General features: G+C 35.4%; 1 pseudogene; it reads left to right on the top strand.

Annotated features, from left to right (window-relative positions):
* The first annotated feature begins 9,566 nt into the window (after nucleotides 1–9,566).
* LOC114222780 (large ribosomal subunit protein uL24 pseudogene) lies at nucleotides 9,567–10,003 on the top strand (annotated as a pseudogene).
* The last annotated feature ends 2,309 nt before the right edge of the window (nucleotides 10,004–12,312 follow it).

Here is a 12,312-nt window from a genome sequence, read left to right on the forward strand (position 1 = left end):
TTGTCTCCAACTTAAGTAGTGAGTAGACCCCTCTTCAAGGAAAAAAATATATGACACTCAGTGTTGACAAATGACTTGAATATAATATAAATACAATGTTACTTACATAAACATGGTATAAATTCCTTATGGTTACAGACTTATTAGAAAACTATAAAATTCAAACGTCATATGTGGAATTTAAGAAACAAACGAACAAAGGAAAAAAAAAGAGGTGACAAACCAAGATACAGATGCTTTAACTTTTTTTTTTTAAGGAGACTCCACCCCCAGTGTGGAGCTCAACACAGGACTTTAACTCAGGACCCTGAGATCAAGACTGGAGCTGAGATCGAGAGTCAGACATTTAACCGACTGAACCCCCCAGGTACTCCTAGACTCTTGACTATAGAGAACAAACTGATGGTTACCAGAGGGGAGTGGGTGGGGGGATGGGTGAAATAGGTGATGGGGATGAAGGGTGCACTTACTGTGATGAGCACTGAGTAATGTACAGAAGTGTTGAATCACTATGTTATAGTACACCTGAAACTAATATGGCATTGTATGTTAACTATACTGGAATTAAAATAAAAAACTTTAAAAAATTTGAAAAAATCTACATATTAAAAGTATAAAATTATAATATTAAAATAAACAGCATTGATTTATGTTGTTTTGATGAAACAAAAAGTTCTATTCTCTTAGTAAATTTCAATTATATAAACTTATAGTGTTATGAATTATAGTCACCGTGTTTTACATTAAATCCTCAAACCTCATTCATCTCATAACTGAAAGTTTGTACCCTTTTACCAACCTTTCCCTATTTCTCTCGACCCCTAGCCCTTGAAAACCACTTTTCTACTCTCTGTTTCCATGAGTTTGACTTTTTTGTTGTTGTTGTTGTTTTTAAGTTTCCACATGTAAGTGATACCACGTAGTATTTGCCTTTTTCTGTCTGGCTGGTTTAACTTAGCATAATGCCCATGAGGTCCATCCATGTTGTCACCAATGGCAAGATTTCCTTCTTTCTCATGACTGAATAATATCCCATTGTATATATATACCACATCTACTTTATCCGTTCATCCATTGATGAGCACTTTGGTTGTTTCTGTATCTTGGCTATTGTGAATAATGCTGCAAGGCACTGTGGGAGTGCAGATATCTCTTCACTATCCTATTTTCATTTCCTTTGGATTTATACCCAGAAGTGGGATTGCTAGATCATATGGTAGTTCCATTTTTAATTTTTTGAGGAATTTTCTTTCTTTTTTTTAAGAATTTATTTACTTGAGAGAGAGAGAGAGAGAAAGCACAAGCAGGGGGAGCAGCAGAGGGAGAGGGAGAAGCAGGCTCCCTGCTGAGCAGGGAGCCACTCGGGTCTTGATCCCAGGACCCTGGGATCATGACCTGAGCCGAAGGCAGATGCTTAACTGGCTGAGCCACCCAGGCGCCCCATAATTTTTGGAGGAGTTTTCATACTGTTTTCCATACGTGCTGCACCAATTTACATTCCCACCAATGACGCACAGGGTGTCCCTTTTTTTCATATCCTTTCCAACTTGTTATCTCTTGTCTTTTTGATGACAGCCACTCTAACAGGTGGAAGGTGATATCTCATTGTTCTTTTGATTTACATTTCCCTGATGATTAGTGATGTTGAGCACTTTTTCATATACCTGTTGGCCATTTGTATGTCCTCTTTGGAGAAATGTCTGTTCAGTTCCTCTGCCCATTTTTAAAATGTTTTGTTTTGTTTTTGTTTTTGCTATTGAGTTGTATGAGTTCTTCATATGTCTTGGACAGTAACCCCTTATAAGATACATGGTTTGTAAATATGTTCTCCCATTTGGTATGTTGTCTTTTCTTTTTGTTGATAGTTTCCTATGCAAAAGCTTTTTATTTGATGTAGGTTCACTTGTTTATTTTGTTTTTATTATCTTTGCTTTTGGTGTCAAGCCCCCCCCCCAAAAAAATCACTGCCAAAATTGATGTCAAGGACCTTACCCCCTATGTTTTCTTCCAGGAATTTTGTGGTTTTATGTTTTACATTCAAGTATTTAATCCATTTTGAGTTGATTTTTGTGTATGGTGTAAGACAGAGGTCTAATTTCATTCTTTTGTATTTGACTGTCCAGTTTTCCCAACACCATTTATTGAAGAGACTATCTTTTCTCCATTGTATATTATTGGCTTCTTTATGGAAAACTAATTGACCACATATGCATGGATTTATTTCTGGGCTCTTTATTATGTTCCATTGATTTATGTGTCTGTATTTATGCCAATACCATACTATTTCTTTGAAAAAATGCCATTGGAATTTTGATAGGAATTGTACTGAATCCTTATAAAACTGCTTTGGGTAATATGGATATTTTAATAATATTAATTTTTCTAATCCATGAACACAGAATTTTTCCATTTATTTTTGTCTTCATCAATTTCTTTCATCAAAGTCTTATAGTTCTCAGTGTATAGATCTTTCTCCTCCTCAGTCAAATTTATTCTTTGTGTATTATTCATTTTTATGCAATTGTAAATAGATTGGTTACTTATTTTCTCTTACTGATAGTTCATTGTCATGGTATAGAAACACAACTGATTTTTGTGTATTGATTTTGTATCCTTCAACTTTACTGAATTTTTTTATTCTAAAAATTTTGGGGGTAGTTTTTAGAGTTTTCTATCTATTATGTGTAATCTGCAAATAGAGAAATTTTTATGTCTTCCTTTTTGATTTGGATGGCTTTTATTTCTTTTTCCTGCCTAACTGCTCTGGCTAGAACTTCTAATACTAAGTTAAATAAAAGTGACAAGAGTAGGCATCTTTGTCTTGTTCCTGATCTTAGAAGAAAAGCTTTCAGCTTTTCACCATTGAGCATGATGACAGCTGTGGGCTTGTCATATGTAGCCTTTATTATGTTAAAGTATGTTCACTCCATATCTGGTTTATTACAAGATTTTATCATGAATCTATGTTGAACCTTGTCAGATGCTTTTTCTGCATCTATTGAGATGATTGCGAGATTTTTAGCCTTCACTTTGTTAATGTGGTGTATTGCATTGATTGATTTGCGGATGTCGAGCCATTCTTGCATCCCTGAAATAAATCCCACTTGATCGTGGTATATAATCTTTTTAATATATTGTTGAATTTAGTTTGCTAATATTTTGTTGAGGATTTTTGCATCTATGTTCATCAGGGATATTGGCCTGTAATTTTGTTTTCTTGTAGTTGTCCTTGATTGGATTTGGTATCAGTGTAATGCTGACCTTGTAAAATGAGTTCAAAAGTGTTCTGTCCGCTTCTATTTTTTTCGAAGAGTTTGAGGATTGGTACTCATTCTTTTTTTTTTTTTAAGATTTTATTTATTTATTTGACACAGAGGGAGAGAGCACAGGCAGGAAGAGCGGGAGAGGGAGAAGCAGGCTCCCTGCTCAGCAGGGAGCCCAATGCGGGGCTCAATCCCAGGACCCTGGGATCATGACCTGAGCTAAAGTCAGGCGCTTAACTGAATGAGCCACCCAGGCACCCCAGGTACTGATTCTTAAAATATTTAGTAGAATTCACCAATGAAGCCATTTGGCCCTAGACTTTTGTTTGTTGGGAGGGTTTTTATTACTGATTTAATTACTTTATTTGTAAGGGGTCTGTTCAGATTTTGTATTTCTTCATGATTTAGTCTTGGTAGGTTGTATGTTTCTAGGAATTTTCCATTTCTTCTAGGTGGTCCAATTTGCTGGCGTATAATTATTTGTTTTAGTCTCTCATGATCCTTTGTATTTCTGTGGTATCAGTTGTAACATCTCCTCCTTTGTTTCTAACTTTATTTATTTGAGTCTTCTTTCTTTTCTTCTTGGTAAGTTTAGATAAAGGTTTATCAACTTTGCTTACCTTTTCCAAAAAATCTCCTCTTACTTTAATTGATCTTTTCAATTGTCTTTATAATCTTGACTTCCTTTATTTCCACTCTCGTCTTTGTTATTTTCCTCCTTATGCTAACTTTAAGCTTAGTTTGTTCTTCTTTTCCTATTTCTTTGTGGTGTAAAGTTGTTTATTTAAACAGGTTTTTTTTTTTCATTATCATTAGACATTTATTGCTATGGACTTCCCTCTTAGAACTGCTTTTGCTCCATCCCATTAGTTTTGGTAGGTTGTGGTTCCATATTCGTCTCGAGAAATTTTTAATTCTCTTTTGATTTCTTCTTTAACATATTGGTTGTTCAGTAGCATGTTGTTTGCTCTCCACATATTTGTGAATTTTCTAGTTTTCTTGTAACTGATTTCTAGTTTTATAGCATTATGGCTGAAAAAGATACTTAATATGATTTCAATATTTTTAAATTTATTAAGAGATGTTTTGTGGCCTAACAAATGATGTATCCTGGAGAACATTCCATGTGCATTTGAGAAGATGTGCATTCTGCTACTGTTGGATGGAATATTCTCTAAACGTCTGTTAAGTTTGTCTGTTCTAAAACATAGTATAAGTCCATGTTTCCGTATTGATTTTCTGTGTGGATGATCTGTCCATTGTTGAAAGTGTCAAAATAAGCTCTACTTTGCATTTATAGTCATCTGGAAGAGAAGAATAAATAAATTTAGGGCAAACACAATATAAAGCTCCATTTGGAATTGGAAATAAAATTTTCAAGATAGTCCTGTTTAATATGGCCTATTTTACTGTTGCTACTGCCATAGAGAACTAAGATGCTAGTCAGGTATAGTGGAAAAAAATATGTTGATAGAAGTTGCTTTTAAAATCTGCTTCTAGTCATACCAATTTTTATCCTTCAACAGCTCTTCATTGCAGCCCCACCATCTTATCTTAATCCAGGTCCTACTGGTATCTCAATTTGACACTAGATGTAGGGGGGTTAGATCTCCCCTGAGAATTGTATGCAGTTGATAGTCATGGAAATTTGAAGTCTGAATTCATATTACCTGTGTGGGGCAAAAGGCCTCAGATAGTTTACAGTGGACTAGTTTAATTATGCCACCAGACTACTGGCTGAAACAAAGGTACACCCTCTCTCTGAAAATACTACACTATCCAGATTGACAGTAACTGTACTATACCAACAGTCAAAAGATCCATCCTGACTTCAGAAATGTCAAAATGTGAAAAAATATGAATTGCAGACTATCTTATATATGGAAATTATGAGAATTTAATGAGATAACTCATGCAAACTACTTATAATAGTGCCTAGAAAGTAGTAAGCTGTTATAATCATCATCATCATCATCATCACTTTTCAGCTTTATTTGGAACAACCACAAATTTCCATCACAATAAATCAGACCTACTCTCCTTTCTGCAAACACTCATTGCTTCTTTTATTTCTTTGTTTTGTGCAGGATGAAATAAGAAAGTACTTTGCTGAGTGTAGTAATCATCATCATCATCATCATCATTATCATCATTATGCTAGCCCCAACACAGCCACATAGGTTTTCCTAACTGTAAAATCAAAGAGTTGGATTGGATAATTTTTTTTTTGTTTTTTCTTTCTTTGGATTGGATAATTTTTTAAACTTTTTATTATGGCAAATGTTGGGTCTGTACAAAAGTCTCTAGAATAGTTAATCCCTAAGCTGAAATATTTATTAGGTCATGGTCAGTATAATCCTTCATTCTAATGCTTTCTACCCTAGACTATTCCCAGGCATTATATCCTTTTAGACCAGATAATTTTTGTATATCTTTCTAATTCTAAAAGTTTATAATAAATCCAGCAACTCGTGGAATTGCACTGTAAGTCCTGATTATTAACAGTCATTTTTCTGCCCCCGACTGAAGAAAATGAGCCTAGATACTGCTAATACTAAATTACTAAATTACTAAATTACTAAATCTACTAAATAGTAGACTATTTAGTTAATACTTATACATTGACTTCTGCTTCCAAACATGATGGAGTAACAGGGACCAGATTTACCCTCCCAACTGAATAACAAGTAGAAACAAAATATATAAACACCAATTTCCAAGATATTAAACATTAAATAATGAAGGACTGTGATCCCCAAGATGTGGAAAACATACAAGGTAAGCCCTGCTTGTCCCAGTTTGCTGCTTTGAAAGAGTTTCCAGCACATGGTACAGAGAAGAAGCCAGGCAGATTTCCTGAGTTGAGGAGATGAATCTGAATGCCCAGGGAGACCAAGCTGACTAAAGTTCACAGGATAGAGGACTGGGGAGAGAGAGTTGAGTATAGAGAGATCCCAGCAGATTTGCACAAGATCCCCCTGGAGTATTCAGCAGAGGATTTATCAGTTAATGCATATCAGAAAACTACCTGGGGCTGGGGGCAAAACCAGGTAAAAGGATTGGAGGAAGCAGTAACTGCTGCTTACACAAGGCCAGAAATGGTGCCTATTTTCACAAACCAGACTGAAAAACCTCATAATTTACTGGAAGGAGTGGTCAGAAAATTTTTTTCTCAGTAGGATCAAACTGTTTCCAAGTAATTTAACAAAGTTCAAGAACACTTATGGGAATTCAAAAATACCTAGCACCCAACAAGGTATAAGACATAATCTACTCTTCCTACTCTTTAAGAGTAGGAAAACTCTATACACACACACACACACACAAAATTGGAGTCCCCTAAAGGAAAAGAGAGACGGAAAAAATATTTGAAGAAATAATGTCCAAAACTTTTCCAGATTTGATGTAACCTATAAACCCACAGATCCAAGAAGCTCAGTGAACTCAAGCACAAGAAACATGAAGTATACCAAAGCATATCATAACTAAATTACTCAAAACCAATGATAAAGAGAATATCTTAAAAGCAGCCAGAGGAAAAAAACACATTATGTAGAGAGGAAAAAAGATAAAAAAGATTAGTATAATAATAAATTTCACACCAGAAATAATATACGAGGAAACAATGGAAGACTAAAAGAAAAAATATTAAGGGAAAAACCTGTCAACCTATCATTGTATATCCAGTGAATGTATCTTTCACAAATGAAGGTGAAATAAAGATTTTCTCAGACATATAAAAACTGGAAGAATTTATTATCAGCAGACTATAAGATATGTAAAAGGAAACCTTTCAGGCAAAAAGAAAATGATGCTAAATGGAAATATGGAAATCTACAAACAGAAAAATGGAGAATACCAGAAATGGTAACTACATAAATAAATATATAAGATTTTTTTCTTATTATTAAATATCTTTAAAAGATAATTAACTGTTTAAACAAAAATAATAAAAATGTACTGTGGGATTTATAAAATATGTTAATAATAATGTATGACAATAATAGAACCTTAAAACTGGTTCTTAAACTATTTGTAAAGTGGTATAATACCCCTCAAAAGTAAACTGAGATACGTGAATGAAGGATACTATAAACCTAAAGCAACTAAAATGACAAAATAACTAACATGCCAGCAAAAGAGAAAAAAATGGAATCATTAAAATGCTCAATTGATCCAAAAGAAAGCAGAAAGAGGGAAAAGAGAACAAAGATGGAAAAAAGAGAAAACAAATAGCAAGATTAGATTTCAATCTAATACATAATAATCACATTAAATGTAAGCGGTCTAATCACTCCAATTAAAAGGCAGAGATGGTCAGATTGGATAAAAATCAAAGCACAATATGCTGCCTACAAGAAAATCACTTATTAAATGTCAAGAGAAACAGAGTAAAAGCAAAGAATGGAAAAAAGATACAGCATGCTAGCACAAATCAAAAGAAAGCAAGAGTGGTTCCATTAATGTCAGACAAAATACATTGCAGAGGGACGCCTGGGTGGCTCAGTTGGTTAAACAACTGCCTTTGGCTCAGGTCATGATTCTGGGGTCCTGGGATCGAGCCCCACATCAGGATCCCTGCTCGGTGGGAAGCCTGCTTCTCCCTTTCCCACTCCCCCCACCCCGCTTGTGTTCCCTCTCGTTGTCTCTCTCTCTTTGTCAATTAAATAAATAAATATAATCTTTTAAAAAATATACATTTCAGAGCAGAAATAGTAGTGATAAAGAAAGTAATTTCATAAGGTAAAGAGATCAATTAATCAGGAAGAAATAATCTTAGGTTTATGTATCAATATCAGCTTCCAAATACACAAATTAATAAATCAATACAATTCTGGTCTATTTAAACAATTCTCAAGTTTTTATATTCATTATAATTTGTATTTTTCCTTTTAATTTTTAATTAATAAACTTTAGTTTGTAGGGCAGTTTTAGTTTACAAGAAATACTGAGTAGAAACTACAGAGTACCAACCCCCACCAAACTTCCTTTTTCATTAGTGGGATACATTTGTTACAATTGATGAGCCACTGTTGATACATTATTAACTAAAGTCCATGGTTTGTATTAGGAGTCACTCTTTGTATTGTACATTCTCTGGAGTGTGTGTGCGTGCATGTGTGTGTGTGTGTGTGATTTTTCTTGAATTGGGTTTTGACAAATGTATCCACATGTATCATGCTAAATAGTTTCACTGCTTAAAAAAAAATTCCTGTGTTCCACCTATTCATCCTGCCTCCCCTACCCCTGGTAACCCACTAATCTTTTTATTGTCTCTACAGTCTTGCCTTTTCCAAAATGTCATATAGTTGGAATTATACAGTATTTTTTTTTTTTTTAGAATGGCTTCTTCCACTAGATAAGGTGCATTTAAACTTCCTCTGTGTCTTTTTGTGGGTTGATAGCTCATTTCTTTTTTGTTGTTGAATAATATACCATTGTTTGGATATGCTCAGTTTGTTTATCCACTCACCAACTGAAAGGCGGGATTGCCAGATCATATGATAACAGTATGTTTAGTTTTTTAGAAACTGTCCAACTGTCTTCCAAAGTGGCTGTACCATTTTACATTCCCACCATCAGTAAATGAGAGCTTCTGTTTCTCCACATCCTCACCAGTATTTGGTGTTGTTGTTGTTTTGGATTTTAGTCATTCTAATAGGTGTGTAGTAGTATCTAATTCTTAGTTTAATTGCTTTTTAGTTTTAATAGATAATTTCTAATAATATATTGTTTAATATTTTGAGGGTTTGAACATTTACATTAATTTACATTTTTGATAAGAGTAAATTCAAAGTAAAATTTGAATATCATTACTATGTGTGAGGTTATATTTGCCAAGATAGGATAAAGAACAGATTTTATTTAACAGTTTAACTTCATTTATAATCTTAAGATATTTAGATCTATGGAATGGTGGCATCAATTTGGATGCTTGCCTTAGGGCAGTCCTGTTTGGGGCAGGGGATCACAATTTTTGAAAATCATTGCGAGATTGTAGACAGTCTCAATAGAAATGTGTACATACACAAATACAGACAAAATTCTGTGTGTCTTTCAGGGATTCACCGACTTTCTTAAGACTCGTCCAGGTATTCATTCATTAGAGGGCAGCAGCCCCTGCTTTGAATTTCTGACAATTACTGCTCAGTTTCCTGAAAGCACAGTCCCAAGATTTTCATCCTCTTACATCTTCTTTCACACTCCTCCAGAGATGTCCAGTTCCTTAAGTAGTAATTCCTTCAGGCTGCTATTTGAAACATTCAGCACTTCTTTCCTTTTGCTGAAGCACCAGCAGCCAAAATGAAGTTCAATCCCTTTGTGACTTTTGACCAGAGCAAGAACCATAGAAGGCATTTCAATGCACCTTCCCACATTCACAGGAAGATTATGTCTTCCCCTATTTCCAGAGAGCTGAGACAGAAGTACAATGTTTGATCCATGCCCATCCAAGAGGATGATGATGTACAGGTTGTGCAAGAACACTATAAAGATCAGCAAATTGGCAAAGTCGTCCAGGTTTACAGGAAGAAATCTGTCATCTACATTGAGCGAGTACAGCGAGAGAAGGCAAATGGCACAACTGTCCGTGTGGCCATTCACCTTAGCAAGGTGGTTATCACTAGACTACCAGAGGACAACAGCCATGAAAAGATCCTTGAATATAAAGCCAAATCTCACCAAGTAAGAAAGGAAAAGGGCAAATATAAGAAGAAACAATTGAGAAGATGCAGGAATAAAGTAATCTTATATACGACTTTAAATAAGAACTGTTAGGATGAGGGGCACCTGGGTGGCTCAGTCGGTTAAGCATCTGCCTTCAGCTCAGATCATGATCCCAGGGTCCTGAAATCGAGCCCCATATTGGGCTCCCTGCTCAGCGGGGAGTCTGCTTCTCCCTCACCCTGTCCCTGCCCTCCACTTGTGCTCTCACTTGCTAACTCTCTCTCTCAAATAAATAAATAAAATCTTTTAAAAAAAATATTAAGGTAAAAAAAAATTCAGCAAACTAACCTCAAGTTAACCGGATCAGACCTCTCCTTGCATTGCCTTCATTCATGTAGCCCAAGCCTCTGCCAATTGGTGCAACTTGCTGTTCTCTGAATGTATCTCTAGGCTTTCCAATGTCTCCAAATTTATATAATTTTTCCACCTGAAATTCCCTTTTCTTTATCTCTGCCTACTGAAATTCTACCATTGTTCAAGGCTTCTTGATGGAACCTTTTCTTCCGACCCTACCTATTCTAAAATAGTCTCTTCTTTTTGCAACTACTCAGAACACATTTGTATACTCATTCTTTCATTCCTCCTTCCTTCATTCAATCTATCAATTACAATAAACTTTTTTGAGCAATCATAGTACTGTGCGCTCTACTGGTACAGATGGCTCCTGCTCTGGAAGGAGATTTCAGGTGAACAGGAATGCATCTAAGGGACCTGATGAAGGCCTAGGCTGGAGGGCAATACCATGCAGAGATTAAGATTAAGACCATCTGGGCTCAGAGCCTGGCTCTATCCATAGTGGCTGGGTGATCTGGGCCAATTTACTTCACCTCCCTCTGCTTGCTTCGTTATCTGAAAGTCAAGATAAATAGGGCACCTATGTCACAGGGTCTACATGAGGATTAGTGAGTTTACTCTATAAAGATCTGAGGGTTCTTGACACATAAGTAAGAATTCAATAAATGCTATTAATATTATCATTATGAATGGAAGAAAAGTGGCAGGTAAGAGTAGACTTCCCTGAAAATACATGTCTGAGAAAACCCTCCACACTACCCTGTGTTCTCCAATGCTTGTTGAAGAAGATTAAATAGACAAACACAAGCTTTTGGCAGCGTTTCTTTTTTGAGCTGATTTTGAACTGGCTATTTGTGTTTCTGATGCATTTGATGACTTCTCTTTTTATAGTCAACTTATTGTCTCTTGACCTAAAGAGTGGCTTTCAAAGGTCACTACTACCACTTGAGTTGGTTTTGTTTGTGTATTCATTTTTAACTACTGTAGACCTGATAAGTTTGCAAAGAAATTTTAAAATTTTTAAAAGGCTTTTTTCTATAAGGCTGTACTAACACTTTCTCCTCACAAGGTAGGGCCTTCATAAGAGTGAAGTCAAAAACTGATTTTTAGGATGACAGGTCACAGAAAGTATAGGTTACAGAGTCAGCAAGCAGGTAAATGGCCTTTTAAAAATATTATAAAGTATTTTATTAAAGTTGGAGTGTTTGGAAGCAAGTTACTTGCTTTTAATTTGTGGGGTGTTAGCTTTCCTGGCTGGATAGAGTGAGCAAGTTACTTAAACTTCCTGGGTTTCAGTTTCATCATCTGCATTATGGGGATAATACCTCTATTCAGGGGTAAATAAGATGGTGTACCTGGAAGTGCTTGAAATTAGAGAGGAGGAAAGAAAGGAGGGCGGGAGGGAGGGTGAGCCCTGAATGAACTTCAAAGAAATAGCCAGAGATTTATGCTTGACTTTTTAAACTTATACTTAAAGTGAGAGTGCACTAGAGGAGTATTTTGTTATGGCATTGACTTTATGAGTTTAAATCCACCAACTTTTTGAACTAAGTTCATTGAGTGCTTTGACTTTGTTGAGCTGCTCGCTTTCTTACGTTATTACTTGGATGACATACCAACCCATTATTTGTGTTCACCTTTCAAATAGTTGAATTGCACTTCAGTGCCTGACCATGAGTTATTGTGACTCAGAACACTTAAAGAAGTTTGACTACATGCAGAAAATTTATGAGTCACAGAGTGAGAACATGGCAGATTGCCATAAATCACTTTTATTGAGAGTTGAGTCACTCTTTGCTATGAAAATAATTTATAGGGCACTGTTCCATTTGAGGAAAAATGAAAATTAATGGCATTCGTAAAGATGATGATGAATATGTTTCAACACCAGTGGGAAAGAACAAGTTTCACAAAAAATGTAAACCCTACACCATATTATTTATCATCATAACTATTCCAGGCTCTTTGGTAAATGTTAGGAAGTTTGGCTGAATTAGATATCATTCACTGAGCTACCTCTTCTCTGTGT

Source organism: Eumetopias jubatus, unplaced genomic scaffold (genome assembly GCF_037043125.1).
Source record: "Eumetopias jubatus isolate StellerSeaLion01/CBP00866 unplaced genomic scaffold, mEumJub1_p1.0 scaffold_6, whole genome shotgun sequence".
Lineage (NCBI taxonomy): Eukaryota > Metazoa > Chordata > Mammalia > Carnivora > Otariidae > Eumetopias > Eumetopias jubatus.